Source organism: Macaca thibetana, chromosome 1 (assembly GCF_024542745.1).
Source record: "Macaca thibetana thibetana isolate TM-01 chromosome 1, ASM2454274v1, whole genome shotgun sequence".
Lineage (NCBI taxonomy): Eukaryota > Metazoa > Chordata > Mammalia > Primates > Cercopithecidae > Macaca > Macaca thibetana.
In genome coordinates, this window is record NC_065578.1 from 6,146,271 (window position 1) to 6,173,422 (window position 27,152).

General features: G+C 48.2%; 4 protein-coding genes across 12 annotated transcripts in view; 2 read left to right on the forward strand and 2 right to left on the reverse strand.

Moving 5' to 3' along the window:
- PLEKHG5 (pleckstrin homology and RhoGEF domain containing G5) overlaps positions 1-27,152 on the reverse strand; it is a 614,078-nt gene that overhangs the window by 577,308 nt on the left and 9,618 nt on the right. The window lies entirely within an intron of this gene.
- Positions 1-27,152, reverse strand: part of DNAJC11 (DnaJ heat shock protein family (Hsp40) member C11) — a 708,487-nt gene that overhangs the window by 410,121 nt on the left and 271,214 nt on the right. The gene's annotated exons all lie outside the window — the stretch shown is intronic.
- CAMTA1 (calmodulin binding transcription activator 1) overlaps positions 1-27,152 on the forward strand; it is a 1,003,074-nt gene that overhangs the window by 282,086 nt on the left and 693,836 nt on the right. The window lies entirely within an intron of this gene.
- Positions 24,742-27,152, forward strand: part of VAMP3 (vesicle associated membrane protein 3) — a 707,779-nt gene continuing 705,368 nt past the window's right edge. Inside the window, exon 1 of the mRNA XM_050787545.1 lies at positions 24,742-24,751. The gene's annotated coding sequence lies outside the window, so the exon portion shown is untranslated. The remainder of the gene's footprint in view (positions 24,752-27,152) is intronic.

Sequence of the window (27,152 nt, forward strand, 5' to 3'; positions counted from 1 at the left end):
CAGTTTTTGCTTCATATATGTTGAAGCTGTCTTGTTTCATAAACATTTGTGACTGTTATGTCCTCATGATTAATTTTCTATTATTATGAAATGACTCTTTTTATGTGTGGTAGTATTTTTTTTGTTCTGAAATCTGCTTTTTGTGATATTAACATAGCCACTGCAAATTTCTTTTTATTAGTGTTGCAGTGGTATATCTTCTTCCATTCTTTTAGTTTTAACTTAGTTTTGTCTTTTCATTTAAGGTGGGCTTCTGTAGACAGCATATAGTTTGGTCTTGCTGTTTAATCCAGTCTTGCAATCTCTGTCTTTTTTTTTTCCTTTTTTTTTTGAGACGGAGTTTCACTCTTGTTGCCCAGGCTGGAGTGCAATGGCACAATCTTGGCTCACCGCAACCTCCACTTCCTGGGTTCAAGTGATTCTCCTGCCTCAGCCTCCCCAGTAGCTGGGATTACAGGCATGTGCCACCACGCCCAGCTAATTTTTGTATTTTTAGTAGAGACAGGGTTTCTCCATGTTGGTCAGGCTGGTCTTGAACTCCCGACCTCAGGTGATCCGCCCACCTTGGCCTCCCAAAATGCTGGGATTACAGGCGTGAGCCACCACTCCTGAACTTTTTTTTTTTTTTTTTTTTTGAGACAGACTCTCACTCTATCACCCAGGCTGGAGTGCAGTGGTGCAATCTTGGCTTACTGCAACCTCTGCCTCCCAGGTTCAAATGATTCCCCTGCCTGGGCCTCCAGATTAGCTGGGACTATAGGTGTGTGCCACCATGTCCAGCTAATTTTTTTGTATTTTTAGTAGAGACGAGGTTTCAGGATGTTAGTCAGGTGTTAGTCAGGATGGTGTTGATCTCCTGACCTTTTGATCCACCCGCCTCGGCCTCCTGAAGTGCTGGGATTACAGGCATGAGCCACCACACCTGGCCAATCTCTGTCTTTTATTTGAAGTAGTTAGACCACTTACATTTAATGCGATTATCAATATGGTTAAGTTTCTATTTGTTTTCGTTTTCCCTATCTGTTGTTTGTCCCCCTTTTCTCTTATTTATTTATTTATTTTTGAGATGGAGTCTTCCTCTGTTGCCTGGGCTGAGGTGCAGTGGCATGATCTTGGCTCACTGCAGCCTGCACCTCCCGGGTTCAAGCGATTTTCCTCCCTCAGCCTCCTGAGTAGCTGGTACTACAGGCACCCACCACCATGGCTAGCTGAGTTTTATATTTTTAGTAGAGACAGGGTTTCACCATGTTGACCAGGCTGGCCTTGAACTCCTGACCTCAAGAAATCCACCTGCCTTGGCCTCCCAGAGTGCTGGGATTATAGGTATGAGCCACTGCACCTGGCCCCTTTTTTCTTTTTCTGCCTTCTTTTGGATTAACTGAACAATTTTTTTTTACCATTCAGTTTTATCTCTTTTGTTGTCTGGCTTATCTATAAATCTTTGTTATTTTAGTGCTTGTTTTAGAGTTTTTAGCATCCATTTTTAACTTATCATCATCCACTTTCAGGTGATGTTATTGACCACTTCATGTATGGTATAAGAACCTTATTGTAGTATAATTTCATTTCTTCTTTCCCATATTTTAAAAATTCTTCTCATACCTTTTACTTATAGATTTGTTATAAACCCCACAATTTATTATTTTGCTTTAAGTAGTTGCTTATCTTTTTAATAGATTTAAGTAATAAAAAGTCTTTCTATATTCACCCATATCGCTACCATGTCCAGTGCTCTTCATTTCTTTGTGTAGATCCAGATTTCCATCTGGTATTTTTTCCCTTCTGCCTGAATGAGTTCCCTTAATATTTCTTGTAGTGCATGGTCATGAATTCTTTCAGTTTTTGCATCTATAAAATAAGTCTTTATTTCACTTTTGTTTTTGAAAGATATTTTCAATGGATAAAGAATTCTAGGTTGATAGTTTTTTTTTTTTTCCTCTTTGTACTTTAAAGAAGTTTCTCTATGTCTTCTGGCTTGCTTGCATAATTTCTGATGAGAAGTCTGCAGTTATTCATATCTTTGCTTTTCTCTGTACAATGCATCCATTTCCTGTGGCTGCTTTTAGGATTTTTTCCTTGTCACTGGAGTTAATCAGGATGATTATGATGTGCCGTGGTGTAGTTTTCTTACGTGTCTGGTGCTTGGGGCTCATTGAGCTACTTGAATGTGTGGATTTATAGTTTTATCAAATTTGGAAAATTTTGGCTGTTTTTCTATTTTTTTCTGTCCCATCCTCTGCATAGGGAACTTTTACATTTATTAGACTGTTCAAAGTTGTTGTGGATACTCTATTCAGCTTTTTCTTTTTCCTGTTTCATTTGCTGTCTTTAAGTTCACTAATATTTTCTTTAGTGATGTCTAATTGTTAATTACATGCAGCGTGTTTTTCACCTCAGACTGCATCTTAGGTTTTCACTGCAGTTTGCATCTTTCGAGGTTTTACTTGGATCTGTTTAATTCTCCCATATCTCTTTTTAATATGTTTAATCTTCATACCCACTAATTTTATCAGCGTATATAATTTCTGGTTTGGTTGTGATTGATTTTTCTTATTATGAGTCATATTTTCCCACTTCTTTGTATGCCTGGGAATTTTGTCTTTGATTCCAGACATTATGAATTTATCATATTGGGTATTGTGTACATGTTTATTCTTGTAAATATATATATATATATTTTTGGATACAGAGTCTCACTGTGTTGCCCAGGCTGGAGTGTAGTGGCTGTGATCTCGGCTCACTGCAACCTCCGCCTCCCAGGTTCAAGCGATTCCCCTGCCTCAGCCTCCTGAATAGCTGGAATCACAGGTGTATGCTACCGTGTCCGGCTAATTTTTGTATTTTCAGTAGAGACAGGGTTTCACCATGTTGGCCAGGCTGGTCTCGAACTCCTGACACCAAATGATCCATCCCCTTTGGTCTCTCAAATTGCTGGGATTACAGGCGTGAGCCCCTGTGCCTGGCCGATTGTAAATATTCTTGAGCATTGTTCTGGAATGCGGTCACATTGTTTGGAATTGGTTTAACCCTCTCAGATCTCACTTTTACGCTTTGTTAGGTGGGTACAGAACATCATCGAGTTCAGGGCTGGTTTTTCTTACCCACTACTGAGGTAAAACTCTACTGAGTACTCTACCCTGTGCCCCATATATTATGAAGATTTTCTCTTGTTAGTTGAAACAGGCACTATTTCAGGTCCAAGTGTGAGTGACAGCGATTTTTGTGTTTTTTTTTGTTTTGTTTTTGAGACGGAGGCTCGCTCTGTTGCGCAGGCTAGAGTGCAGTGGCGTGATCTTGGCTCACTGCAACCTCCGCCTCCCAGGTTTGAGCAATTCTCTGCCTCAGCTTCCCAAGTAGCTGGAATTACAGGTGCCCACCACCACACACGGCTAAGTTTTGTATTTTTAGTAGAGATCGGCTTTCACCATCTTGGACAGGATGGTCTTGAACACCTGACCTTGTGATCCACCCGCCTCGGCCTCCCAAAGTGCTGGGATTACCGGCATAAGCCACGTGCCCGGCCGATTGTTGCTTTTAATCCTGTTAAAAGGTGTTATAAGGCCTGAGAGTTTCCTCATATGCGTGCACTGATCCATGTCTATTTGACTACTTGAAGAGGCCTCTACACAGCTCTGGAGTTCTCTGTGTGTCTTTTTCCGGTACTCTGCCCTGTGACCTCCGGCTGTCTTGGCCTTCTTAGATTCTTAGTTCCTTTTCAACTCAGGAAGATTGCTGGACTTGGGATGCCCTCCTGTGCCATGGTTTGGAAACTCGCTAGCAAAAAGCTGGGGCAGTCTCGGGGCTGACCTCGCCATTCTTCACTCCCAGATATCTGATATCTAGAGAACTGATGTTTCATAAATGTTGTTGTTTTTTAGTTATTTTAAGCAGGAGAGGACCTCTAGCCCTTGTTACTCCATCTTGGCCAGAGGCATAAGCCCTGCCAAATACCTGTGTCTAAAGAACCATAGTTTAAAAAAAAAATCAGTCATTTTTTTCAAATAAAAATTGGCATTCCATGAAAAAATTGCTCATTTAGCTTGTAACTCAAACAGTCACACAAATGCTTTTCTTCAAGACAATCATCATACTTTAGATTGCAGCAGAAGTATTTTAAAAGTGTTATTAAAAGTGACGGTAAAGACCACAATTACTTTTGCACCAACCTAAAGAATAAAAGCTGTTATTTTTGGTCGGAGGCAGTGGCTCACACCTGTAATCCCAGCACTTTGGGAGGCAGAGGCAGGTGGATCACCTTAGGTCAGGAGTTCGAGACCAGCCTGACCAACATGGTAAAACCCCGTCTCTACTAAATGCAAAAAATTAGCTGGGTGTGGTGGCACGCTCCTGTAATCTCAGCTACTTGGGAGGCTGAGGCAGGAGAATCATTTGAACCTGGGAGGCAGAGGTTGCAGTGAGCCGAGATTGTACCATTGCACTCCAGCCTGGGCAACAAGAGCGAAACTTGGTCTTAAAAAAGAAAAATAATGATAATCTTATTTTTATTGCTTCATGAAGGAATTCAAACGTAAAACTGGCAAAGAGCATGTGCGTGTGTGTGTGCTTTTCTGTAAGCATGTGGCAATGAAGAATATGTGATTACCAGTACAGTTGGTTGCTACTACCTTGATTTGGGGTGAGGCCCCAGCAGTTTTACCCACGGTTGCTTTTGCTCCAGCAGTGCAAATGCCAACACAGTGAAAAAGGCAAATCACCTCTTGGTATTTTACAAAAATGGTTTTGACCTCTCTGTCTCCCAAAAGGTTCTCTTAAGGATGCCCCAAGGGTCTGCAGACCACATTTGGAGACTACAGACACCCTTGTATCTGTGCTCAGAGACATAAGCAAGAATGTTCTGTGTTACAATGTTTACACTAATAGAAATTCAGAAACAATTTAAATGTCCATCAGTAGTAGAATGGGCAAATAAATTGCAGTATTCTTATATAATGAAATAGTATATAGCAGTTGAAATGCATAAGCTAAGGCTGTGTGTATATATGTATAAAGATCAGAACTCAGTGGGGAAAAAACAAGTTGCAAAAAGAAATGTACAGCACGGTACCATTTATATAAGCTTAAGATGTAAAAAATATTTGTTGTTTATGGACGCCTACATATATAGTACATAAAAACTAAATGGAAGATAGCAGCTGCCTCTGAGAGGGAGGGAGGAGAATGAGATGGGCAGGTACAGCGTAGCTGCAGTTGTATCTGTAATTCTTTTTTATTTCTAAAAAATAAATTGGAAGATATCCAGTGAAATATTATGACTGGAGAATGTGATGGTTGGCACGCAGGTTTTTATTATATTATCCCCTATAGGGTTTGGAAAGCTTAAAGTCTTCCATAATCATCATCATCATCACTGAGAAATAGAGAAGAAGAGAAAATGTGTGAACACATGATAGATTCTCAGTTCTACGTGAAAACTGCTAAATGAATACTAGCTGGCGAGCCCACCATGATTATTACCATAGCGCTAACAGCTGCCATAATGGAGAGGGTGCGATCAGCCAGGGACTTCACCTAGTTTCATATTCAGCTTTATTATCACCTATGAAGTAGGACTTACAATCCTAATTCCGCAACAGAGGTGACTAGCATTCAGAAATCTTAAGTCATATGCCGATGTCACGCAGTGAGTCAGTTATGAAGTCATGATTGGAAACTAGGCCTTTTGGGTTCAAGGTTTGTGCTTTTTCCGCTCTGCTAACATCTGAGGTGATTGGCTTGTTATCTGAAGTTATTCTGCTTTTATTTCTCTTTCAGCTCTTCTTCCAAACCGATTTTTGGGCATAGTTTGTTATGTTTCTGCTAAGCGAGTTGGCTCTATCAATTACAGTATTTTTGTTGCCACAGCAACAATAATGCAGCCGTATTATTAGGTATCACTACTGTTTCCTTCTGCTGTGAGCTTCAGCCAGGCGGGCGCCCTGCTATTTGCAGAGGTCTCTTTTCATGGCTGTGGCTTTCTTGTCTTCGGGGTTAATTGCGTGGAGGCTGTGTTTCAGTGAGGCCTTGGAAGTTCAGGGCTGGTACTACAGCCTGCTATAGGAAGACTTCTTCACTGGTGTTACAGTGGGATCATTTATAATGTTTTAGATAATAAAACAAAAGAACCTTTTGAGTTTGTTGATAATAATATCCCACGGACACATCAAGCATTGTCTAAAGATTTACTTGAACTAATTGAGTAGATGATGGAAAGAGAGACGATACACTTGCTCATTTGTTTAGTTCTTTTTGCTTGCAGCTGTCTGATAAAGAAAAACGGAGGTAGAATACTTGAGACTGTATGAATGCTTCTGGGAAGATGGGTTGGGATTTACAGAGTTTAAAAATAGAAGTTTGCAAGTTTCATAGGATGTTTACCTGCCAGCATCGCTGCAGAACCAGGAGGGGTGCGGGCGGCAGAGAGGCAGGCAGAGGAGCAGGGAGAGGATCCCACGTTGAGGTGGCATGTTCGCCTTTCCCTGTGCTCTGGCTGGAATCAACAAGGCATTTGTTCCCTGCCTAGCCCCATTCTGTGCTGCTTCCTGTCTGTGCTGGCTTCTTCTCATTGGGCTTTATGCTACTTCGAAAAATGGACAGTGTTTTTGTTAAGTTTTAGATAAGTTTAAAAACAAGCTGGGCGCGGTGGCTCACGCCTGTAATCCCAGCACTTTGGGAGGCCGAGGCAGGTGGATCATGAGGTCAGGAGTTCGAGACCATCCTGGCTAACACGGTGAAACCCTGTCTCTACTAAAAATACAAAAATTAGCCGGGTGTGGTGGTGGGCGCCTGTAATCCCAGCTACTCAGAAGGCTGAGGCGGGAGAGTGGTGTGAACCCGCGAGGCGGAGGTTGCAGTGAGCTGAGATCCCACCACTGCACTCCAGCCTGGGTGACAGAGCGAGACTCCGTCTCAAAAAAAAAAAAAAAAAAAAAAAAAAAAAAGAAAAAAAATCCAGCTTCGGGAAACAGTAACTGACACACACTGTTACTAGGAATATATATTGGTTTGATCTTTTTTTTTTTTTTTTTTTTTTTTTTTTTTTTTTTTTGCCATATTTTAAACATAAACTCCGGAGTGAAATTGCTATTTTCCGGCTATAAGACCTTGGGCAAGTTACTTAACCTCTTGAGGCCTCAGTTTCCTCAACTATAAAATGAGGCTACATTAGTACCTACTTAATGAAATTCTTGTGAGGAGTTTATAATACATGAAAAGTGCTTACAACAGTGTCTACACAGAGTCAATGTGAACTGGGTGTTAGCTGTTATTATTATATATCAAAAGTCAAAGTTTTGATTTTCTTTGAGTCAACAAATTCATATTTAGAAATTTATCCTGTAAAAATGTGATCATAAGCATTCAAAGACATATGTACATGGATATTAATTGTGGCATTATTTGTCATTGCAAAGTAACCTAAATGTCCACCAATGGGGACATCATGGTGCACCCATAAAATGGAATCTTGTGCAGTGGTTAAAAAGGATACAGAGATCAATGCCATATTATTAAGTGAAAAAATTAGTTTTTCTGCCATTTCAATTTAAAGATTTCAAACATATATTTCAAAAATATAAATTGAAAGAGTTTTGCAGCGAAACCCACAAACCCACCAAGTAGCGCCTGTGGCTAGCATTTCATTTTACTTGCCTTACCAATATCCACCCTTCTATTTTCATCCATCCATCTTGATATTTTGATTCATTTCAGGAAGGTTGCACACATCAATACACTTTCTCCCAGATTTCAACAGGCAGGAATATCATTCATTAGAGTTCATAGTTTGTTCATATTTCTTTTGAAACACTAGTTTTTATAACAATACAGATATTGTATGTACCCATTTATATAAATAACAAAGGCTGGGCGCGGTGGCTTATGCCTGTAATCCCAGCACTTTGGGAGGCTGAGATGGGCAGATCACTTGAGGTCAGGAGTTTGAGACCAGTCTGGCCAACATGGTGAAACCCTGTCTCTACCAAAAATACAAAAGTTAGCCGGGCGTGGTGGCAGGTGCCTGTAATCCCAGCTACTCAGGAGGCTGAGACGGGACAATTGCCTGAACTTGGGAGGTAGAGGTTGCAGTGAGCCGAGATCATGCCACTGCACTCCAGCCTGGGTGACAGAGTGAGACTCTGTCTCAAAAATAAAAAATAAAATTAAATAAATAACAAATATGTTTCTATATGCCAAGGGTCATAGCAAACCACTTCTGGAGGTAATTTGCTGGAACAGAGTTACTGAGCAATGTGACTTTTACTTTATGCTTTATATACTTCTGTGTGAATTATGCCATTTAATATATTGTTGGAGTGTGGCGTTGTGACTGCCACCTTCCCACTTTTCTTCCTCCTCCTCCTCCTTTCTTTTTCACTATCATCATCATCATCAAACCTAGTTATACAAAGCTTTGCTTCCCTTGCAAAGCTACAAAATGCCCAGGCAACCCTTGCAATTCCTGAAGCAAAGGGGACAGAAATGGAGCATTCTTTGGATTAGAGAGACTTGTGTTGTCCTTAATTAAGTCTGGGGTCCTTTCTGATACCGTGGTTTGAGGACTCTGAATTAAAATTAATAGCGCTTCCTTTCACATCTGAACCATTGTCCAAGAGCCTCATTTTAGTGAGATATTGAAAAACAAATGGAGATATTTGGAAGACGTGTAGGTATGTGGGGCGATTTATCTCAAGGGGCTTTCTATTCTGTGAAATGCTCGAAGCTAATTGGCATGTGGCTAATGGGAATCGCTTTAAAGTCTGAAACCAAAGTTCTAAAAGGCAGAAAGATGAGGCGCTTAGATTTGTTGCAATTAGGTATCCAAGCGCCTAAACCCACTTGATAATTTTCTCTTCATTTCTGTGGGCTGTGGAGTGTGGGAGGAAAATGGGTAACCTATAGGGGAGTGGGAGTGTGAGTACAGACTTACATATAATTTACTTTCCTGGAAAGATATAGACAAGTCATTTCAATTGCCTTTTTTCTGGGGGCGTGTACCCTACAGATTCTGCCTGGAGTTGGTTGGAGTCCATTAGAAGTGGCAAAACATTTTTTTTTTTTTTTTTTTTTTTTTTTTTTTTTTTTTTTTTTTTTTTATGGAGGAATTCAGGAACTTTTAGAGCTTGGCAGTGCATATTTTAAAATATGTTAAGTGCTATCAGAAGGCTTGGATACCTCGATCTTCTTTAAATAAATGGATTTTACAATTGCAAAGTGGTGACTTTTCTTTTTTTGGGTGGCGGCTCACCACAGCCCCACCTTTGAGTGAAATTTTAGACATGCTAACTGCGAATTTTTTTTTCTGGCTTTTAGCATTTTGGAATAAAGTTGAAAGTTTCAAAAGCTGCCAGCATATTTCAATTTAATCTGCTGCTGTGTTGTCTCTTGATAGCATAATGCCAGGGCTACAGAGATTTTTCACGATGTAAATAATTTGTGTACTATAAGTTGTCTAAACATGGCATGCGTGTGATCGGGCGCAATCAGATTGCTTGGATATGGCTTTACATGACGGACTGTAATGGTTGCTTCGGAGTCATTAGAGCCTAGTATGTAAATAACCCGCATTTTAAAATTGTCTTAAATGTGCTTAGACAATGGATGAATGCCTCCTGTGGATTCATTAATTCCATCAAGAATTCACAGTTCACAGCACCTGAAGGCATCAGCCTGCTTCTTCCCAAATGAGCTCTCGGCACTGTCAGCTTGCCTGTCTCCTGGGTGTACCCATAAGCAGGGAGTCAGGGGTCATCTTTCACCTTGACATGTACAAGGTCGTGACCACAGCCAGGTACAATACAGAATAAAACCCTGACCTAGGACTTTCTGCCTTGGCCATGGATCTCCCTCCTATTTTTGTTTTTTAAGACAGAGTCTTGCTCTGTTGTCCAGGCTGGAGTGTGCAATGGCGCGATCTCGGCTCACTGCAACCTCTGCCTCCCTGGTTCAAGCAATTCCCCTGCCTCAGCCTCCCGAGTAGCTGGGACCACAGGCACGCACCACACCACGCCCAGCTAATTTTTGTGTTTTTAGTAGAGACAGCGTTTCACCATGTTGGCCAGGATGGTCTCGATCTCTTGACCTTGTGATCTGCCTGCCTCAGCCTCCCAAACTGCTGGGATTACAGGCGTGAGCCATGGCGCCTGGCCCTCTCTCCGTTTTTTAAGACAGGTGCATGTGGGCGCAGGAGGTGGAGGGCTCTTACGCTGCCCCGGCGTTTTGGAGGAGCAGGGAAATGAGATAAAGCTGCAAAATCACTCCCTAAAAGTTGCCACCGAGCCAGTGCGGGTGACAGTGTCAGCCACCCTTGGTTCATTTCCACACAAGGCCCCACACAGTCCAGGGGCTGGAGCTCCTACCGAAGGGTTGCCCTCTGTCCCCTTGGCTTCCTCTGCAGAGGGGCTCAGAGCCGGTCCAGTCAGACCTACCAGGCCTGGGCTATGGCTGCTGTGGCTTCGCCGGCATCTATTGTCTAAGAGGGCCGGGGGAGCTCACTGTTTGAAACACACACACACACACAACAGAACATAAATCAGAGGCAGAATCTTTTAACATTTACAGTTTTAAATGAAATTCCTGTTGAGAGTCTCTTAAGCTAGATTTATATCTGATTTTGCATTGAACTGTGTCGTTTTGTGGGGCTGAGAAACTCTTACGAAATTAAGCATAATGCGAAAACATGCTGAAAAGACAGTTCTGTAGAAATGTGAAACATTATTATGTTATAGAATATTGGAGTGAAGAAATATGCATAAAGGCACAATTACCATGGACATTTTCCTTTTAATGATCCTTGTACAATCCTTGGCAGAAAGGTTTGCTGACGTCTCCTTGTAGATAAAGGAAAATTGAGACAATATTGATATTCTACATCCATTTTGAATTCCAAAGAATACCAGGAGAGCGAACCAGTCTGTCTTCGTATTCAAAACAGCAAGGCCCAGCCTATCCTGATACCTGCAGGGACCTTGGGAGGATCTGTCATTAGTGTTTGGGGATTTGACTGAAGCCTCCACACTACTGATGGACCAAGCAGCAGCAATAATGGGTGCAGGGGTTAACGTCTGAATGCTCTGATCTGGAAGCTTCTAGAAGCTACTAGAATGGGTTGAGGTTGTTGGATGCTTGTCCCTGGAGAGTTTTTAGGGTTTAAAGCATCTGTCTAGAATGTCTTGAGAGTGTCCTTGGGGATAGGGTGATAGAGGTGCTTCCTTGTGCTAAGGTTTGTTCCAGGACACCCTGTTCAGCTTTGTTTTCCACAGGAGAATTCCCCTCCTCCAGCCTCTGACTTCCGCTGCCCTGGCTTGGGACTAAGGGGATATTGGTCATGGCCCCTGGGATTTTATCTTTCCTTTCAGTCTCTAGAATGACTCCCAAAGCAGATGCTGCTTCTCTTGCCTCCTCGTCCCCCTTCCCTGGGCTGCCCTGGCACCATAGCCTGGGTACCCAATGTACCACGGAGTGTGGGCAGAAATGCTGTTTCTTCCTCTTGTTCTTGGCCGACCTTCTTCTCTTGGCTGGGACTTGTGATTCCAGTGGGGGGAAAGGAGCCTGGTTTCCCTGCCTTTCCCTGTTCAGCCCTGGAGCAGCTGGAGCAGGGCTGGTGGTGGCGCTGAGATTGCAAGCCTTCCAGAAACCCTCCCTCCCCCTGAGCTCATAGCAGGTCCCCTGGCAGGGGGAAAGCTTTTGTGCAAAACCTCCCTGAGCCGGTGCCCTCTAAGCCTGGCATTGAGATGCCACCAGCTGGTCGGGGGAGGGGGAGTAGCAGCCAAGATGCCGCCCCAGGTTGGAGCGTGGAGGCCTTTCGCATTTGCTCTGAAAACATCATCTGAGAAGCCCTGGCGGGTTTTGCTTAGGGTCAGGTGACAGCCAGTCTCCTCCCTTCGGCAGGGCTGGCAGCAGCTCCCAACTCACAGTCCCTTCTCTTCTGCTTTTCTCAGAACCTCTTAAAGGACCTCTAGGCGTTTGTTACCTAGAGTTGCTTGAAATTAAGCAATTTAATTCTAATTTGGACGTGCAATGTCTCATTCTTGACCACCAGAGGTCACTGTAATAAGGTAGAAAGCAGGTGTTTCTGAGAGTCTTAAATGTATGGTTGCTCAAGAAAACAAATGAAATCAACCCAAAGCCCCCAAGTTTCTTCACTGACCTTAGCGTGCTGCAGCGTGCTCTGGGGCATGGACCTGCAACCCCAGCTTTCTCACTTGTGGAAGGTCTACCCAGCTGTGGAGCCTGGCAGGAAGGGACAGGTGGCCACTTAGGGAATATTTGACTGCCAAGGCCGCTGGCACAGGCCTCTGGGCAAGCTTGCTTTTATAGCATGGTGGGTGCATCAGGGGCCTCACTCAGAGGCAGGGGCCCTCCTCTTTCCCCCACCCTATGCGCACCCTGAGCTGCATTCTCAAAGTCCATTTCTGGCAGCAACCTAGGGTTAGATTTTCTTAGGTTAATTCTTAGGTTAATTTCTTAGGTAAGGCTTGTCTGCCTTACTTTTCTGTGTGTGCACGTGAGTGTGTGCATGTGCCTGCTCCGTAAGGTGGGGTCAGTAATAGTGCTGACCACCTACAGCTATTTGGTGTTAAAGGGAGATGGTGCATGATGTCAGGTGCTTAAAAGCACAGGGCTTGTTTTCCAGCTAGTGTCCGGGAGATGGGAGCCATCAAAATCCTCATCCAGAGGCTCGGCGGAAAACGTTTACCCTGTTGCAGGATGGCTTTGACTCCTCAGACACCACCCTTCCTGTCCTCTTTGGTTGGTCATCTTCCTTATATGGTGACGTTTTTCAGCAGAACATAAGAAACGCCTGCCTTTATTAGCAGTGGCTCCTGAAGGTTGGTTCCAGAGAAGCTGTTTTCATCTTCGGTGGGTGGCTCACGGGAGAACATTAGGGCCTTGGGGGTGCAGTTTGGCAGGCTTGCATTTAGCAAATACTCGGGCCCTCGGGCTAGAGCTTTTGTGAGACTGTTCACGCACTGGTTTCTCTTCCAGCTCTAAATCCCCGAGTTGCCTGAACACAGTGAAATCAGAGATGCATGTGATCTCTGCAAGGGGCCAGGCAGCCAGGGGAGAGGGTGGTCTGGATGCAGGAGCTCACATTCCTCACTGGGAACATTTGGAGGATATATGGGCCTGGGGGAGAGTGACTGTATTACCTGGGTCTTCCAGAGGGCCATTAGGGCTGCCAGCCGAGGTCAGGAGCAGTGACCTACGGGAGATGCTGCCGCCATCCCCTTCAGTGGGAATTTCTCCTGGATGTCTCTGCAGAAGGCACGTGGGTGTCACACACGGACACACACGCATACACAGCGCATGGCTGGGGCTGCAGAGCAGGCGCCCCAGTGGCATGGACCCTGTGGCCACAGCTGCTGGGCCTGTTCACATATGGCTGGGAGTGGCCAAGGGTCTCATCCAGACTAGACAGGAATGGGGGAGACCCAGTGAGACGCAGAGCAGTGCCGCTGGGGACCCTGGGGAGGCAGAGCAGTGCCGCTGGGGATGCCGGGGAGGCAGAGCAGTGCCACTGGGACCCAGATCGTGCCCCTCTGCATGTAACCGATGGCACAAACACCAAGCCTTCAGCAGGACCATAAGCATCTGAGGCTAGGAAGGCGCATGCGTGATTAGCAGATGGGTGATGGGGCCTCTAGCGGGCAGATTCTGTGGCGGCGCTGAAAGAGGAGACGTCCTCTCCGACCTTGGAGACCTGGCATTTGGAGCCTGAATGAGCCAGAGACAGGAAGCCTGTCCCTCCCTTCTCTGGGCGACCTTCCGAGGCATCAGCTTTTCCCTTGCTTTAGGGAGGGAACTTATCCCATGTACAGTCCTCCTGCCCCCTTGCCTGGAGCATCTTTCCCCGCCAGGTCCTCTCTCCCACTCCCTCCTCCTCCTGCCCGTGGTTTTCTTTCCCATTCCTGTCTGCCAGCGGTGCCTCCTGTCTCCATAACATCCCGCCATTTTGATTAAAAAAAACCCCCAAAATAAAAATCCATACTTGTTTCTATGGGCTTCCTATGTTTCTTTCAAAGCAGCCTCTTCATAAACCCAATGAATAAATCTCTTCAATTGGTGAGACTCCTGTAAGAGAGTCTGGTGAAGTATAGCTGGTACCTGAATGCTGTGCAAATGAGTCTATCCTGTTTTTAGTCGTGGGCCAGAACCAAGCCAATGCTTTATGTGCTTCTCTTTTAAAATCCTCCTAGGGAGCCTGAGAAGCCAGCACTAATATCATCCCCACGTTTTAGATGCAAAGCGGTCCAGAGCGTTTAAAAGATAACTTGGTGGTGGTCACCCAGCGGAAAGGTGGCAGGACCCCAAAGCTTGCTCCTCATCCACTGTGACTTGGCCTCCAGGGATGAGACCAACCTCTCCTGGAAGGGCATTGCTCTTGCTAGCCACACCTGCCCGTCTGGCCCCCTCCTGCTCTAGTTGAAAGCCTCTTTCCTGTTCATTCTGTCCTCAGCTGAAATAGCAAACAGCTGGTCACCATCCGGCACCAAATACCCCCAATACCCCAGACTGCATGTCTGACTAGTCATTAATTTGTACCCCCCAGCAGGTCAACCTCAAACTCTTTAAACTTTATATATATCTACATTTGAAAGACTATTTTTATTCCATTAGAACCATTACATCCTTATTGTAGATGCCCTTAGCAAGAAGGGTTTCTGGAAGGGGGGGCCCTAGAAGGTGACTAATGGTACTGAATCCTGGTTCTTTTGATTTCAGATATGAAATTGGCTTTTAGAGCACATTGTGCTGATTGAGCCCAAATAAAACCACATGAGTAGATTTTAAAAGTCTCCTCTTGAAGACGTCCTCTAGCATCTGTTCTTGGACTGTGTGGCTGATAAGGGCTTGGAGTTAAGCACATCCTTCCTTGATACTAGTTCTCTCTTTCCATTAAAAAATGCAAATTCAGAGGCCTCGAATGTGCCCGATTTAGATGTTTTGATACTGAAAGGCAATGTTAATAAGGGCATTTGGCAGTGATGCGCTGAAGAAAATCAAACAGATGCATGGTTTAGGTTCTGCTGTTCCTTCCCAAACTGCTTTTCCAGGCATCCAAAACCCAGCTCTTCTGAAAGGGCCTGGGGTTCCTCCAGTGGGTGCCTTGGTGGGGAGGGGACCCCCTCATGAGAATCTCCCTCTTCTCTGACCTCTCTCAGTAGAAGTGCACAGAAAGTCTGATCTCAGATCTGCCTCTGCATATTAATAGCAATATTATGTTTAAATTGAAAATTTCATTTTTCCTGCCTGGTGTGCAGGCAAATAATTGAGACCTAATTTACTTTATTTAATAAGCTAGCAGCCAATGTAGTTAAGCCCACACTGATAAAAACTTGGAGGGCATTTGTTGACAACCTCCCAGATTTTTTTGGCTGGCTTGCTTGGGCCCGGAACAGCAGGAGGCCAGGATACCAGAGCCTCCCAAGTCCCAGAGAACGCTCAAAGGGTCTCCGAGGTGCCCTAGGCTTCCAGAGGGAGGGAGTGCCACATGGGAGCTGTCCGTGGTTCTTGTGGCTGGAATTGGCAGGGCTCCATGGTGTTCACCAGCAAGGGCTGCAGCAGCCTGGAGCTGCCATCTGTGTTCCATCCCGGAATGCAGCTGATGTGCTCACTCTGCAGACATTTCTTAGTGTCTAACTCTGCTGGCCAGGTGAACAAGGCCCTGGTTTTCCCTTGAAGAACTCACGGTCCAGTGGGAGAGACCGTGGGAGAGAGGAGAAAGTGACTAACTCCACTTAGGATGGTGACCAGCTGTTTGCTATTTCAGCTGAGGACAGAGTGAACAGGAAAGGTGCTTCCAACTAGAGCAGGAGGGGGCCAGATGGGCAGGTGTGGCTAGCAAGAGCAATGCCCTTCCAGGAGAGGTTGGTCTCATCCCTGGAGGCCAAGTCACAGTGGTTTAGGGGCAAGAGTGCGAGTTTTGGACTCATGTTCTTAAATGCTACTCTTATTACACATCTGACCTCAATAAATATGTTTAAATTCTTTGAGCCTTGATTTTCTTATCTGTAAAAATGCAAGTACAGATAGTAGAGCATTTCTTCCAGCTTGTTATAAGGAGGAACTATAAAACCTAATGTGAAATGCTGCCATGGAGCAGTGACCATCACAGCTGCTGCCAGGGTAGACGTGGGAGATAGGCTTAGTACTGAGAGTTGACATTTCTGTTTTTCCTCCTAGGTGCCCGTGGTAGAACTGTTCCTCCCTGCCCCCTTTGAAGTTAGGAGTGGTTGTACAACTGACTTTGGCCCATGCAGGGTGAGCAGAAGTGACATGTGTGGTTTGCTATGTGCCCTTCTCCTGACTCAGTAATCAGGGCTGCTTGTACTGAGGTGGAGGCTCCAACAGCCTGAATCCCTGAGTGACTACATGGAGGGGAGTCTCCTCCCCCACAACAGGCAGTGGATGTGTGGTGTGAGCAAGTGGCTTTTTGTTGAAGCCACTGAAATGTTAGGGTCGACTGTTACTGTTACTGCAGTGTAACATCTTGTGCTGACTAAATGTTCAAGAGGATAGATTTTCTCCCTTTGGTGAGAAGGAGGGTACTCCACAGACAAGGTTACACTTCAGCACAGTCTTAAATCAGGACTCAGGATTCTCTAGATGCAGGAGGGGAAAGGGAATTCTGGATGGAGGAACTGGCACACGCAGGACCTGAAGGATAAGGTCTCTGGCTCTCAAGTAGATTTGCATTTCCGCATTGTCTCTCCCTCCTCTCTTCCGCTTACCTTTCTTTCCCTCTTCTCCATTTCTGTCCCCACCCTTCTTCAGCTTCCTCCCTTTCATTCTCTTTTCTTGCCAGGTGTCCTGAGGCTCTGAGTGACCCTAGAAGTTGCCATTTAACTGACCAGTGTCTCCAAAGAGGTTGCCTGTCTCGAAGCTCTTTGCAGCCTCGTTTCCTCCTGCTCATTGGTTGGCTTCGGCTCTCTCTCTCTCTCTCTTTTTTTGGAGGTTACTAGGATTAGAGAGTGAAGCCGATAAGTGCAGCTTCTCCACTTGGTGGGTGGTGGTGGTGGTGGAGCGTCATCCGAGCGAGGGATATGCCTAGATGTCATCCACCCAGGCCGAATGCCTTCCCAGCAACAGAGCTCTGTGACTTGGGGTGGGTTCTGTGTAAACCCTGAAGCTTCTATCACCAGGTGACTTTTTCTAGTTTTCATTGACAAAGAAGAGATTTTAGGACATCTCTTACCCTACTCCCCAGCTGACATCTCTCACCCTACTCCTCAGCTGATTCCCTGTTTAGCCAGTTGGTGAAGTCCAGGCTAAGCCATTCTGAGAGCAGAGGAAGCCCTTGGTCATAATGGTGCAGCCTGTCTGGGGGCAGGGGACATGGAGGATTTCAACGAGGAGTGGGTGGAGGCTTCCTGGACTTGTGGGGATCAAGATTTTTCTCTTTTGCTGGCTGGCTGGTCCTAGAGCTGTGCTTTATTAAGATCATTTGAATATCATGGCTTTAGGAACAGAACCTATTAATAATTGTGACAAGGAAAAATTTTTGAGCGTGAAAAAAAAGGGAAAAAGAGTCACTCCAAGGTAAAATCAACCACCACAATTGGAAAGTCCAGGTAACTACCAGAGTGAGACCAATACTACCTAGAGAGTCACAGTGGGAGCCATTTGAAAAACAAAGTACAATTAAAAGTTTAATTTTTGATGGAATTAATAAATTAAGAGTTTCAGGAATGGGTCTTCTCAGGAGAGGGGAGCGTCTGCTGTTGGTTTTGGTGTGGCTTTGCCAGCTGGGCCCTGATCTCAGCCTTTGCCCAGAGAGATTCTGCAGCACCTGCCGAGTGAGCGATTGTCCCATTTGAGCTCTGTGAGAGATCCAGTGTTCCTCTGGGAGTGTCCTGAGCACACCCACCACCTGTCCCTGAGCCTTCCCTTGCCACAGTCCTGCCTTCCTTTCACTCTCTTCTCAGTTGGTCTTGAGTCAGAAGTGAGCAGCCTCCTTTGTCACTCGGGAGCTGCAGCGTGCAGCGCAGCTATCGGCTTGCACAGCACTCAAGTGTAAGAGCCTGCAGGTGTGTGCAGACACAGGCGTTTGAATGGTCTGTGTGTTCCTCAGAAGGGATGACCACTTGAAGCAGAGCTTTGTGATGAGGCCTTCCCCAAGTGCATCTGAGATCGTTCACAGGACTTTTGAGACTCTAAGATGAGCCGTCAACCTGTGTTGCAAATCTCCTCCAGCTTTAGGAATTAGTTTAAAATTAAAGTTACAGACAGGCCAAATCTCCCTAGACTCAGGCTGACTTAGGAAAGTACAATGCGTGGCTTCATTTTAACAAGTAGCTCCCTGATACGGTACATGAGGCAAATGCTGCTGAACGTCAGCTAATTAACTTGAGGACCCAGCATCAGCCGTTCTCTGGACCGCGAGCTCAGCTTGTTTCAAGTCTGGGGGTTTACGTACGAGCCACAGCCTGGTTCTGAGGTCTCAGCCTAAGCTGAAGATCCAGCGGGGACCAGTATGGACAAAGCACAGAGGAAACTGCCCAGTCAGAAAGGTGGTGAGCTGGAAGCCAAGATGTTCCTTAGGAATGCCCGGGGAGGGAGCAGCGTCAAGGCCAGGGGTTGCAGGGCCTGCCAGCTCACCTGTCTCCCACCTTCACGTACATCCTTGATTCTGGGAAAGTGTGATTGATCCTGCTACACATATTGTTGCGTTCCATCTTCATTTTGTGTCTCTTGGTTGTTGGTTTTTTTTGTTTTTTTTTTTTTTGAGATGGAGTCTCGCTCTGTTGCCCAGGCTGCAGTATAGTGGCACAGTCTCTACTAACTGCAACCTCCGCCTCCTGGGTTCAAGTGATTCTTCTGACTCAGCCTCCTGAGTAGCTGGGATTAGAGTCCCCACCACCACGCCCAGCTAATTTTTGTATTTTCACTAGAGACGGGGTTTCATCATGGTGGCGAGGCTGGTCTCTAACTCTTGACCTCAGCTGGATCCGCCCGCCTTGGCCTCCCAAAGTGCTGGGATCCCAAAGTGCCAGAGATTACATGCTCGGTTCTCTTGGTTTTAAAGAAACAGCAGCTAATAAGTTCAGATGCTTTTCCAAGTATTTATTTATCCACTACTTACTGTATGTCAGTTGCTGTCCTGGACACTAGGATGTGGTGGTTAAAGCAGCCCAGTCTCTGCCTTCAAGGAGCGGATGTTCTGGTGGGAGGAGGGAGTTGGGGGATGCTCAGTGATGAGTAAATGTCACGAGCCCAGAGGGAAAGTGGAGGAGGGAATGGGGTCTAGCGGGGGAAGGGAATCCCAGGGACATCTGGGGAAAGACATTCCTATGAGGGGACCGCAAGTGGGGTGTCCCTGGGGCAGGTCGTACTGGGAATGTTTGAAGGTCAGCCAGGAGACTGCGAGGCAAGAGCTGGTGGAGGGAGAACATGGAAGGAGGTGAGGCCGGGGAAGTGACCGGCAGGGCCATGGAGGACTCAGGCAGCTGTTCCTGGCCTGCACCCTGGTCCTCCATGGTGGTAGAGGGCTGGGGGTAGGACCGGAGCCTCCTTGTCTCGCCTTCCTGGGAAGACGGGGCAGGAAGAGAGTTTGTAGATAATAAGCTGCCTGCACCCTGAGATACTCCAGAGATGGCACCTGTCTGCTCCGGGGCCAAGGCAGAGAAACCTGAAGCTGAGTCCCTGGGGTGCGGGGTCCACACTCTGGCTGCTTATTGCCACTCTGGGTCCCGACCGGGTGTGGGTTCAGATGAAGACTCTCAAACAGGCCTTGACTGCACCAAACACATCGCGGGGGTGTGATGTCTAGGGCTGAAGTCGTGGGGTGGACTTCAGACTTCTGCAAACATACCTGGCAGTGCCCAGTTGAGACATCTGTCTTGGCAATGCCAGGCTATTTGAACATGTCATTGTAGGTTTATCACCAAGGTGGAAGAGTTCATTGTCTATTTCTCAGGTGAGGAACTCCAATTTGTGGAGGCAATGGTGGGGGTAGGGTGGGTGGAGGAGAGAGTATGATGGGGAGGGAAAGGAGCCACAGGGGCCTTGGCCTCCACGAGTTTTTAGTCCTTGTCAGGGTGAGGCAGGCGGAGAAGAGGGGACTGTGTGAAGGAGAAGTGGGAACATCACACGGGAATTTAGAGGAGCCGTGCACAGGAGCACCGGCCGTTTTGAGGCCAGTGCTTGAGCGTCTTGAGGCCCCACTGCGGGGAGCAGTGCCGGAAGCCCGGCCCTCTGTACTGCGTGTTCCCAGGCACAGGGAGAATGACTGTGCAGCCTCTTTCCAGGGTGTAATTTGAGTTTGCATGTGGAGCAATGCCCCAGCCCCCAAGTCAGCCCCTTTATGTTTTGGTCGTGATTGGCGAGGAGCTGGGGCAAGGTGCCCATGTCCCTCTGGTGATCTGGAGACACGGTGAACAATGTCGACATTGAATGTGTTGCCAGGAGCGCTTAGCGGAAGGTCGATACAGCACCTCGGGTCTGAACGTTCTCTCCCAGTGCTTATGAGCTGAAAATCTCAGAATTCAGGCAGGCAATTTCTGAGTTCATTCAGAACGCAGTGAGCTGGTCGGGAGATGGCCACGTGCAGAGGCAGACGGCGGCTGACGCAGGCTCCTCCCGTGACACAGTGACCGTTCAGCCCTGGGAGAAGGCAGTAGGGAGATTACCTACTGCTACTGCAGGCTCCTTCCCAGGCAGACACTTCCAGACGCACTCTTCACTACATCCTGGAGCTGCATGGGGTGGGCAGGTGGGGCTGCACGGACTGAGGCCTCTGGTTCCTCTTGGCCTTTGGCCTCCTGCTACCCAGTGCTGTGAATGGGGTCTTCCAGTGGGTCCTGACTGCCAGGTCTTGAGCTGCTTCAGGTGCCCCCAGCCTGGGTTTCCAAGGTGGTTGCTGATATGCTTGGGGGCTCAGTTGCTGTTAGTGCTTCGACGGCCTGTTCCCTCTGAGGGAACATCCCTGTTTGCCAGGACAGACTCAGGACCAACCTGAGACAGAGGCTGCTCCCTCTGGGCTATATTCAGTCAAATAGGTGGTCCTGTTAAGCCCAAGATGGTGCTCTGTGGTGTCCCAGTCCACCCCTGCCCCTGGGCTCCAGTTCCTGTAGGGCTCCGTACGCCCCCACTCCTGACCCTCCCACCCCAGCTCCTGGAACACTCCCTTGGGAACTTGCTGCCCCCTTTCCACAGCCTCCTGCTTCTTCCACTCAGGGGCTCAGGCTCTGCCATGGGGACACTGCTGCCTTTCAGCCCTTTCAAGTGGAGCCTGAGTTCTCCTCTCAGCCTGGGTGTTACTGGGCCTGGGCATGGGGAGGGAGGTGGGTGTCCTTGGTCTCCAGGGGCCCCCTTGTCCTTGAGTCTGCAGCCTCTGCTGCTTCACGCCCCACTGCTGCTTGTGGGGCCACCCTTGGGCCCCGGGGCCATTCTTTGTTCCCTGATGGTCGCTGGCAGGCTCCTGTCCAGCCTTCTCCTGTGTTGTGGTGTTTTCGTGTTGTTCTCTCCGATGACACCTTGGTTTCTCAGTTCCTGGGCCTTCTCCCCTCCAAAGACCTCCTTGTTCAGCGACTCATCCCTCAGCCCTGGGTCTGTTCTCCATGGCTTCCTGCTTTACCCTCTCAGGTTCCAGAAGCCCATTCAGACTACCTGGCCTTCTCTGCTGACTCCTCCCAGTGTCTCCAGTCCAGCCATGCCTCAACACCAGAATCCAGGGACCCTCGGTGTCTTTGTGCCACCCCAGCCCTTCCTGGTCTCACACCCTCCCCACTCAATTCCGATTCCACAGGTCCCCCCTTACTCACCGTGCCTTCTGCATCAGGCCCCTTTTCCCTCTCTCACATGACCAGGTGCGTGGTTCGTCCAGCTCTACTCATACCTGGTTCTCCTCTTGGGCCGTGCTGGCTCCCGCCCAGCAGCCTGACAGGCCTTCAGTTCCCAGCACCAGCCTCAAGTGCCCCCTCGGTGCCATGTGATCCTCCTCCGTGCTGTCTTCCAACTCTCCTCCATGCTGTCAATCCATCCCTGTCTGGCTCTCTGGTCTCTTGGGCTGGGCCGGCCCCTCTCCTCCCTCCCCTCCCCGCACTCCTCGCAGCTGCTGACCTGCTTTCCATCTCCCAGAGTAGAGGAGACAGGGGCGGTCAGAACAGCACTTCCACTGCCCCGGCTGCCCCCTGCCAGCCTTGCCCGGCCACTCTGCTGTGGGAATGGGAAAGAGCGGACGCAGCCACGCAGGGGAGGAGGGAGCTCGTGAGGGCAGCTGGAGGGATGGGCCCTCATGCTCCTTGCCAAGGGCAGCTCTTCACTCATGAACTTGACCCTGTCCCCGTGGCCAGTTCCAAGTGTTTGTCGCTGCAGCGTCCCTTCCCTCTCCTGCAGTGGCAGCTTCTTTTCCTTCTTTCCTGGTTCTGGTTTCTTTTCCTTCTTTCCTTTTCTGGTTTCCCATCAGCGTCTGCGTGTGCTCCCATCGCGACTCACTTCCCTCCAGTTCTGACTCTGTTTCTAGTTTTTCCTTCACAGCAGAGCTTCATCGAAGATGGGTTTTATGCCCGCCATCTCCCGTTCTGCTGTCTTCTCGCAGTGAGGCGTGATGCAGGAGTGCGGCAGCCCCCTCTCTGGTCTCCCGTGTCACTCCTGCTTCTACACCCTTGCTCTAGAACCTTCTCCACATGGCCACCCAAGAGGCCTTGTTAGAATGAGCGTCAGATCATGGCACATCTTTGCTCAAAGCCTTCCAGGCCCCCCTTCTCACTCAAGATAGATGCCAAAGTCCTTGCTGTGACAGGATCGGCACCCCCACCCCCAGGGCCCCTCTGAGCCCATCCCCTTCCCCTCCCTCCCTCACTCCACTCTGGGGACACAGGTGTCTTGGCCACTTCTTGAAGCAGGGCCTTTGCCCTTGCTGGTCTTGCCTGCAATGCCCTTCCCCGGGTATCTGCCTGGCTCCCTCTCGCTCCTATAGAAAGTAATTTTTAGGTTTTACTGTGTCCCCAGCACCCACAGCAGGGCCTGGCACCTGGTAGTTGCTCGGCATGTATTTGTGAATGAATGAGTGAATGAATGCTGGGTGGAATCTGGAGTCTTCCTGGTGAGAGACAGCCCTTAAAGCAGCATCCCTGGCGCTGTCTCCTCCTCTGTTAGCCTTAGCCGTCCTCGCCTGCCCTTTCCCGTTTTGGGGACCGCCTGCTCCTGCTGCCTCTGCTGCACATTTGTCCTGGGCTGGGGGGTCCTGTGATTACCCCTTTCATCACTTATCACAGACCATGATCCTCACTGCCAGCCTGGCCTCTGACTTAATTGCCACTGGAACTTGGGTTGCACAAACAGGGGTCTCCTGGGCCTGCCCACTTGATTTCCTACTGGGAGACTAGCAGGGGCTGTTCTCACCCTAAGTTTAGCTGGGATGTGGGGAGTGGGGGCTTCCCTGCTGGCCCATGGACAACTTTCTTTGGGGACAGCTCATGTCCTCCCCCACAAGGAAGGAAGGAGAAGAGAGGCCAGGCCACCTCTGCAGGTCTGGGTTTCTATGACGAGAAGCAGCCTCCTGGGTCTTTCGGAGCTTGAGAAACACTGATGGGTGAATTCAGGCTTCATTCCTGCTGGTGCACAGCATGCACATCTTCACCTTTTTGTAATTCTTTATTTTTCTCTTTCATTTTTGCCTGGCTCAGTGAAAGCAGCTAATGGGGGCTCAGCAGCAAGTTCTCTCCTCTTAAAGATGGGCTGAGCCTGACCTGCAGTTGCTTGAAGAACTGGACAAGTCCTGGTGCGGTTGTGTGTGCCAGGGGTGAGGGGATGGTACAGGAGAGTTTTCAGAAGAAATGCTTCTGGCAGAGAACGACTGAGGGGAACAGGCAATAGTGTGACCTTGGAGTCGGGCTGTGCCACACTTGAGTTACAGGGCCACCACTTCCAGCTCTGTGACCTGGGACAGCAGCCTCTCTGGACTTCAATGTTCTCGTCTGCAGGGTGGGATGGTATATAAGTCCATTCTCGCACTGCTCTAAAGAAATACCCAAGACCGGTAATTTATAAATAAAAGAGGTTTAATTGGCTCACAGTTTGGCAGGCTGGACAGGAAGCATAGTGCCGGCATCTGCTCAGCTTCTGGGGAGGCCTCAGGAAACTTACAATCATAGTGGAAGATGAAGGGGAAGTAGGCTTGTCTTCCGTGGCTGGGGCAAGAGCAAGAGAGAGAGTGGGGAGGTGCCACACACTTTAAACAACCAGATCTTGCGAAAATCAGTCACTGTCACAAGAGCAGCACCGAGGGGATGCCACTAACCCTTTCATGAGAAACATGCCCCCATGATCCAGTCACCTCCTACCAGACCCCATCTCTAACACTAGGGATAACAATTTGACATGAGATTTGGGTGGAGCCACAGATCCAAAACATATCAGATAGTAATAGCACCTAGCTTGTTCAGTTGTTATGAGATTAATGAGAATGTGTGACCAGCATATAGTATTAACTGGTAACTCTTACTAAATTAAGGAAAGCCCCAGAATTAAGAGCCAGAGCCTTCCCTTTATAGAGTGGGGATTTTAAACAACCAGATGGTAAAATCAGTCACTGTCTAAATTAAGGAAAGCCCCCAGAATCCTACCAGAGCCAATTTGACATGAGGGTGGAGCCTTCCAAAACATATCAGATTAATAGCACCTAGCTTGTTCAGTGTGTGAGCATCTGTGCACAGCACCTCCAAGCCCTGGGTTGGTTTGGCTCTACCTCTCAGTGGCTCCAGCCTGACTTAGCATCCCTGAGTCCACACTTCTTTCTGCAATGAAAGGGGGGGCTGTCCTGAGGAACAGATGAAAGAACACACAGAAAAGACTCCCTGAACTCTAACACAATACATGTGTTAGACTGTCGTTACCTATTCTCATTTATTTCATCAGCAAACGTTCACTGTGGCCTGGATAGAGACCTGGCTTCGAGGTGGGCCACCTGAGTGTCCTGTGACACCTTCACCTGGGTGGCTTGGGCCTTATCAGGAGGCTGCAGCAGCATCACAGTGGGAGGCCCTCTGTCTCCCACCAGCAGGCCCAGTCTGTTTGCTCACTCTTTTCTATCCCAGGGTTTACCTGCCCAGGCACACTGGGGGGCCCAGGCCACATTCTCCCCTCCCTGCCAAGAGTCTTGATGAGGTACTGCAGGGCTCAGCAACTTTTGGTCAGAGGTGCCCCTCTGCGGAGCCCTCTGAGTTACAAGTCCCCTGCCCCTTCCTCTGCACAAGGAGGGCTGGTTAGAGGTGCCCCTCTGGGGAGCCCTCTGAGTTAGAGCGAGTCACCTGCCCCTTCCTCTGTACAAGGAGGGCTGTGTCTTCCTCTCACCTGAAGATTCTGTGCTTTTGCTGTTCTCTGCACGACTCATGTGGGGCCTGGGATTCTCACTACACTCGGTATGGGTGGGAGATGAACTTACAATCAGAAGGACACAGAGCTGGTCCCCGGGGCCAGAGGCTAGGAGTGACAGCTTAGGTGACGTGGGTTACACAGCTTTAGGCTCATTCCTCACCTGGAGTCAGCCAAGAAAATCGCGTTTCACACACACGCACGGTTTTATGGCCTCTTTTGATGTTTCCTTGGTGGTTTTGAATATTTAAATTTATATTTTCAATAATTTATTTTTAACCACTCAAGTTACTGAACCTGCCATGAGAAGACACAGCCCCCCGGTGGGAAAGGGGCTCATGGGCCGACCCAGCAGGCTGAGGCCTTGGAGGATCACCTGAGAGGCGTTTTGGAGTCATTTAGTCTCTGGTTCTTTTTATTTTAAAAAATAAAAAATGTACTTTGTTAAAGCGGTGACATAAGACAAATGGTACAGAATGCCAGCTGTGAGGACTCACTGATGGATGAATTTAACCCATGTTTACAGAGTGTCATGTCTTCGGTGTTGGGAAAAACAGGGTGACTTAGTCTCCCTCCTCAAGGGAGGAGCTCAGAGTCAGGGGAGGGGGAGGCAGACCCCCGAGGGACTCCCAGAGCCCACCCTTGAAAAGGAGACATGAGTTGGTGCGGGGGCGGGGTGGGTGCCAGGAGCCTTGGGAGATGGGGCCTGCACTGCTGGGAAAGTCCTGAAGCTTGTGATCTTTCAAAGGAGTTTTGGCAGGTGACCAGACACAGATAGATGGTGTCCTTCCCTTCCAAAGCTACAGGGACCATGAGAGCTATCCTCTCGTCTCTGGGTGGTTCCACTGGGACACCCCTCAGAAGACTCTTGGTTATGAACCCCAGAGTCAGCATCCCTAGCACTCATGGTTCTCTGGTTCTGTGAAAGTCTCCCCTTGACCTTGACCTCCTCTCCTCCTGTCTGCATGGCATAGTGCTGGGCACTTCCTGCCTGCATGGCTTACGGCCGGGCACTTCTCTCAGGTGGGGAGGAAAGAGAGAGAGACCGAGCCCCTGGCCCTCTGCTCTTCTCTACCAGGCTCGAGATGGGGATCTGGGCTCCGTTCTGTGTGTTTGCAATCCAAGGTCCTTTTGGGAATTCACCTGTTTGGAAGACGAATCCAATCTCCAGTTTCGCCTTTGAGTTTCTCAGCTTGGAGACACATGTGCGCGGCAAGCTCCTGTCCCGGTTCCCCCGGGTCCTGCAGTGCATACAGCAGTAGCCCTGGGATGGATCTTTCGAAGCACCTGCGTCGCAGCCAGAACAGGGTTTTTAAAAAGCCAGCTTTACAGGTATTTAAGCAGGGACTAGAGTGGATTTTACGGCCCCTCTGTGTGGCAGGCAGCAGGCTTGGCTGATTCTCAGGGCAGCGGCGCAGCCCTTGCTGCAGTTCAGGTCACGGTCTGTTCTGGCTGCATTCCGTTCTTCCCAGAGAAAAGATCAAATGTCAGGGGCCTCCTAGGTGCCTGGAAAGATGTCCAGCTGCCTAACGGACTAGTCTGACCCCGAGAGGCTGAGACCCTGTCATGGGGCTGGAGGCATCGAGGTCAAGTGGTCCACAGAGCTGGCATTTCGTTTACACTTACGTGAGGCCTTTCTTTGAGCTGCTTAGACAGTTAGTCCTGACAACATCTGGGTTGAAATACAGATGAAGTTTTAGCATAGCAAGTCCCCTGGCCCAGGTATAGTCACGGTTTGCTGTTGATCCAGTTATGAGACCTCCACTTTGGCCATACAGCCTTGCCTTCTGAGCTGGGATGGTTCACCAACTTTTGGAGCCAGAGCTGGTAAGGAGACTTCC